Raw genomic sequence first — 6,000 nt, forward strand, 5'->3', positions numbered from 1 at the left:
TAACAAGTGGATTTTATTCTATTTTATTGAGTTAATATTTGTTTTAATTTTTTTTTGCGCTGAAGTAGGAGGTGGACCAATTTAGCTAAACTTTAGCGACGCCTTTGCTTATAAACAAAATGTGCTGTTGCTTGTAATGCCATACTGTCTGTGCGTCAGCATGCGCGACGGGCAGCCAAAAGTTTTGTTCCACGAACTGAAACCAACGGTTCAAACCAAGAAAGATAAATAGAGCAATGAAAAAGAACAGACAGCCTGAAACATCTCAGTACTCAGCGTTTTATGCTATGGCTTGCATTTCCGTCGAAGTGACTTTCGGCAGGAGAACGGGAGGTGATTAATTGCTATTTAAAGTTAAATACCTATAAAACGTGCCCCAAAGACGTTCAGATAAGCAATACAACCCACAGAAGTGCGATTAGAACATGAAGACAGAAAGAAGAGAGAAAGTGGATGCTTGAATCCTCACTCGTATATGCAGTGCCTGTGATGCCGTCGGCCTTCCAAAATGTGTTGCTAATTCTGCATTGTACATAAAAGCGGATTCCATACTTGTCGACCAGATTTAGGCTTTTAACAGTTTAATCGCTTTTAAAAATGTTAAATTCGTCGCTTCATTCTTCCAGTTTCATCCTTGCCAGCCTGGGGTCTCGCCTGCATAAGCCGAAAATTTGTTTTGTGCAATCTCTTCTTCACCCAGTAAACGCCCGGGTGTCGGAAATCCTTCTGGTGTGTGCCTACTCTACCTTTGTTCAGATTCATTTGACGACATTTTTCCAAACGTTGAACGCAAACCATCTGTACTTCCATATGCTGAGTAGTTTATTACAAAAGCACCTAACATCTTTACCCTCTCACGCAGTCTTTGCGAAGGACGCCTCGTAATGTCAATAAAAAGCAGGTATTGGTATTTTCTCTCTGTCCCTCGATTTCTCATTCACGCCCCACCTCCCCGACTGTCAGTTACTCACAGTTTAATTTGCAGTTGTAGATTTTTACCTGAATCAACCGCAATATTTTGGCCAAATTTTAAACGTTAAGATTCACGCGTTCCACAGAAAATCCGCCGTCGTCGTCGTCGCCGTGAGTGCAAAATAAGGTGGCCCAAGCGGCCACAATATCGCAGGGGACAATGGCCAACCTGGGGAAGCAGATCCTGCTCGGCTTCAGGCAACCCTTCATGGTCATCTAAAACATTGACGTCTCTGTCAGTCTGGCGAACGGCAGCGCAGGGAACGCTATCGCGAAGCTTAAGTGTCCCCCAATGTTTTTAGCAGCGGTCCAATGGCGTTGTTTAAATTAGGCACCTATTTTTCATCTGTCTTTATTGCTACGGATTCCTTATCTCTATTCCTCTCACACCGCGCCTACGGGATCACTTTGCACTACGCACACTACAGTTTTGGTTTTAAACGGGGTTGCAGTTTCCTTGGCGAAGGCATCTCTTCCCGGCCCAATCGTTACTCTTCTCGCGACCTGCGCATATATTGCATAGATTTCGCAGGTATATTCTGCTGTAAGAATTATAATCCTCAGTACCAACCGGCATCTTCTTATCTGGTCTGGCGGTCTCCCCTTTGTGCCCGTTCTGGGCTGAACGCGAAACCATTGATCACTTCTTGATGTCCTGCCGCTTCTTCTCTTTACGGAGTTGCCTCCTTGAAATCCCTTATCAAAATCTTGGGGTGGCTTTGTACACTGGGGTTGTTCTCTTCCTTGGAGGCTCTTATACTTGGCCACCACAAAATAAATGCGTACTCCACCTTTCAAAACTTTCATTTAAAAACCAATTACATCTCCCATCCTGAAATATTCCTGATAGAGTTACTTCTTTCTGCCCATGAACAAAATTCATCTGTAATGAAATTTCCTTACGATATAGACTGCTCGCAACAGCCTCATTCCATACCATGTCACCCATTTCACGGGAACCTATTTCTTTGTTCCAAAGTTTTAATCTGCAGGCAAACTTCTTTTAAATTAAAAAAAAACGCTTTTGAGCATCTGTCAGTTGCCGCGCAGTGCGTCGACCTCCGGAGCAGGTAAGGTCACATTGCTAGCTGACATCGCCAACCAGGACCGTCGGGCGCTGAACATGGAAATGGTAACCGGTATTTTTCAGTTTAACACCGTGACTGAAGCATGTCTGAGGGATTCCATTCAATATGAGATTTTAGTGTTACAATTCAGCTATACCATTTCGGAGTTGTCTGAGAAAAATATTGTCGCCGACAAATGGTTGACGTGCGACAAAGAGATTTACTCAGACGCGCTGGGACGTGCCAGACAGCAGGCAGCTCGAGCGAAGAAGGCGACAAAGCGCTAGTCCCTAGAATGCCCAAGGCTTGCAAATTGCCAGGTAAAACAGATCGCCGCGGTACGGCGCCACTGGAGGGGTTCGTACTGTGGCATTACTCCCCCTCTCTGATGAGCATCAAATCGGTGCCGCAGTAATGGGAAGCAGGAAGAGAAGGGACGTCGCAGGTGTCTGGCGTCTAGTGTAGACACGCCTCAAGAGCTAGCGGGCGTGGTTCAAGCCGTCCCAAGGGATCTTTGAGGTTCGCCAGAACACAGCGAATGGTGATCACTGACGACTCGAAAAGGGCGGCCATGTAAATACGGGAGAAATTTGGTCACTGCGGACACAATTGCCAGGCATTCTTTTTCAGTGGTGGAATAGTTCGCTTCGGATTGTGACAAGGTGCGGCTTGCGTATACAATTACGCGTTCGAGGGCATCTTGCCACTGCATAAAGACCGCACCGAGGCCGATGTTGCTGGCGTCTGTGTGCAGTTCAGTGTCGGCTGGCTCGTCGAAGTGTCCATGGATGGGCGTACATTGGAGACGAGTGCGGAGGTCTTAGAAGGCCTGCTGTTGCTCCTGGCTCAGAAAACCGATTCGGCAGCATTCGTGGGGCGAGTAAGGGGCTCAGCGATCTGGGAGAAGTTCGGCAGAAAACGCCGATAATAGGCGCACAGACCCAGAAAGCTGTGGGCACATCGCTTATCGGTTGGCACTGGAATAGAAGCGACGGCGGCTGCCTTACCGTAATCAGGGCTAACTCCCTTAGCGCTCACGATGTGGCGCAGAGACTTCAACTCCTGGAAAGCGAAGTGACCCTTTTAGGGCTTTAGGGAAAGACCAGTTCAAAGAATTGCAGGCGCCTCAGGTGCACTTCGAACGTGGCGGAAAAGATGACGTCATCCAGGTATACGAGACAGGACTGCCATTCTAGATCGGCAAGAACAGTGTCCTTCAACCGCTGGAAGGTTGCAGGAGCGGAGCTCGGGACGAAAGGGAGCGCCCGGAATTCGTACAGACCTTCCGGTGTAATAAAGGCGCTCTTTTCTCGGTCGCTTTCATCCACCTCGATTTGCCAATACCCGCTGCGTAAATCTAGCGATAAGGAGTACGTGGCGTGGCGCAGCCGGTCCAGGGAGTCATCAATGCGCGGCAGAGGATAAATGCTTTCTTCGTGACTTTGTTTAAATGTCTCTAATCAACACAGAACCGTATGTTCCATCTTTGCCCCAAGAACAACAGGCGACACCCACGGGCTCGTCGACGGCTGTATCACCTTGTCCTGGGGAATTTCTTGAACCTGTCGGTGAATGGCATCACGTTCCTTCGAAGAGATTCGATAAGGCGGCTGACGTAATGGTCACTGGCTTGCATCGACTATATTGCGGCGCTTTGTGAGCGGAGTAAGCCTAACCTTGGAGGTCGAGGCAAAACCGACGCGGAAAGATTCGATAATGCTCTCCAGGCAGCGTTTCTGATTAGACGGGAGGTTTTGTTTCACACCGGTTTTTGTGGGAGTGGTTGGTGCCTCCAATGATGCTGGGGATTCGGACAAAGTGTGCTTTCCCGCGAATTCGCCAAGTTCTTCGAAATATGCAATAGCACTTTTTCCAGGCAAACACTGAGGTTCACAGCCAATTGGTCACCAAAAGTGCGGTTCGCCCACTGTTCAATTCAATAATTCCGCGAGCTACAAGACTTGCCGAACAAGGAGCAGACATGTTGGTTTCAGCTGGCCTGTGGAGCTTCAGAGCAAGGTGTCGCCAATTCATCGCTCAGAATGCTTCTCACAAGCTTCCGAAGCTCCTCGGCGGGCAGCGACGTAGGCGTGTGCATTGAAACGGCTGCTACAGTAGCTTGACGTCCGTAGTGCACGCCCCGTTCCTGCAGAGAACGCTCCATACCCGTTGCCTCCTCGGTAAATTCGTACAACGTTCTTGGTGGGTTACGGATCATTCCGGCAAATAACTACTCTTTTACGCCGCGCATTAAGTGACGCACCTTCTTGAGCTCGGGAATAGCAGGGTCTGTGCGATTGAACAGTCGCGTCATGTCCTCGATGAACATCACGACGCTTTCGTTGGGCTGCTGTGACCTCGAGTGCCGGGCGATTTCTGCGTTCTCCTTCCTTTCGCTCGTACTAAACGTCGCCAGCAGCTCTCGGCGAAAAACCTCCTAGTTGATGAAAGAAGCTTCGTGGTTTTCAAACCACGTCTTGGCCGAGTCCTGCAGAGGGAATTAGACGTTGCGCAATTTGCTCTCGCCGTCCTACTCATTGAAGCCCGCCACTCGGTCAAAGCTCGCCAAGCAGTATTCAACGTCATCGAACCTTTCACCGTGGCACGATGGCGGCGACCGAGGTGCGTGAAGGACGAACGGCGGGGCATTCCCGGAATGCTGACTTGTCTGGCTAGCCGTAGTGGATGTCATGGCCCTTACCGGCATTGTCAGTCGGCCGAACTGAGGTTGTAGGCTTCGCAGACGGCGGCTCGCCTTGTGGACGGGTGTGGAATCGCGCTTTGAGAACAGGCGTCAAGCGTACCCTCGTAGTCAGCGTACATGTGAGGCCACCCAGCACCTCCACTAAATATGTCACCGACAAACGATTGGAGTGCAAGGAACAGGTTTACTCAGACGTGCTGGGACGTGCCAGACAGCAGAGAACTCGAGCGAGGAAGACGACAAAGCGCTACCCCCTAGAATACCCAAGGCCTGCCAAGCGCCAGGTAAAACAGTTCGCTCGCGGTATGGCGCCACTCAAGGGGTTCGTACTGTGGCAATATGTACTACTGGGACAAAAGTTTCCGGGACGCGATTATGAAGGAATGAAGCAGGAATATGAAGGAATTATTGAAAAAAAAAACATGCTCATAGTGGATTAGGAGTAAAGAAAACCATGGCTCATAAGTGGCGATAAAAACCTGCCTAACGAGTGGCACACCTACAATCAGTGCAAAAGATCGGTTTATTCCGCACCAAAACAAAGGCTCAAAAGGGACACAGCATAAAACAACAGATCGAAGCATGCGTTACCTCTCGGGACTGCGCAAGGCTACGGCTACAAGAAAACAGGCGCCACAGCTGAGCGCGGCAGAACAAAAATAGAGAGTCGGAAAGGTAGATGAAAAGAACTACACAGAAAGTATGTAAATTAGGTTGGGGCAACCAAAAAAGATAGAAAAAAAAACCCTGCCTGTCATAGAAAGTACAGTAAGACACGGATAAGTCCAGGCGGAAGCTATGAGAACTTGAAACGGTACATGAAACCTGGCTACTTGCGTAGCAGCCACTCACGCCAAAGAGGTATTCCATCCTTCGGGATGCCACTTCCATCTGTGCTCTTCATCCCGGTACGGTGTCGCACCGCCGTCCGCGTTGTACAGGCGCGGACTGAAGTGAACGGAGCGCGCCGCACAAGAAAGGACTGCGTGTCAGCGCCGCCTAGCCGAACCAGACGAAAGCTGGAAATCGCCAGGCGCATGTGCAGGCCCGCTTCCGGCGCGACCCTCTCAATGCTCCGCTTGCCTCGCATTCGTCCGGCGTCTGCGTCGTGCTGATGATGATCGTGATCGGATGGTCGCGCTCTGTGTAGATAACGATCATTTCGGAATACACAGACCGCTGTCTTGATTAGGCAGATTGCGCGGGGACGGCTCTACGTTTAAGCCGCTTCGTTTGAAACAGCTGGAGGCGCGTTTG

General features: G+C 49.8%; 1 long non-coding RNA gene across 1 annotated transcript in view; it reads right to left on the minus strand.

Moving 5' to 3' along the window:
- Window positions 1-5,676, minus strand: part of LOC144108020 (uncharacterized) — a 54,722-nt gene extending 49,046 nt beyond the window's left edge. Inside the window, exon 1 of the long non-coding RNA XR_013309461.1 lies at window positions 5,596-5,676. This is a non-coding gene — a long non-coding RNA (uncharacterized LOC144108020). The remainder of the gene's footprint in view (window positions 1-5,595) is intronic.
- Window positions 5,677-6,000: the final 324 nt, after the last annotated feature.

The sequence above is a fragment of the Amblyomma americanum genome, chromosome 1 (assembly GCF_052857255.1).
Source record: "Amblyomma americanum isolate KBUSLIRL-KWMA chromosome 1, ASM5285725v1, whole genome shotgun sequence".
NCBI classification, from domain to species: Eukaryota; Metazoa; Arthropoda; class Arachnida; order Ixodida; family Ixodidae; genus Amblyomma; species Amblyomma americanum.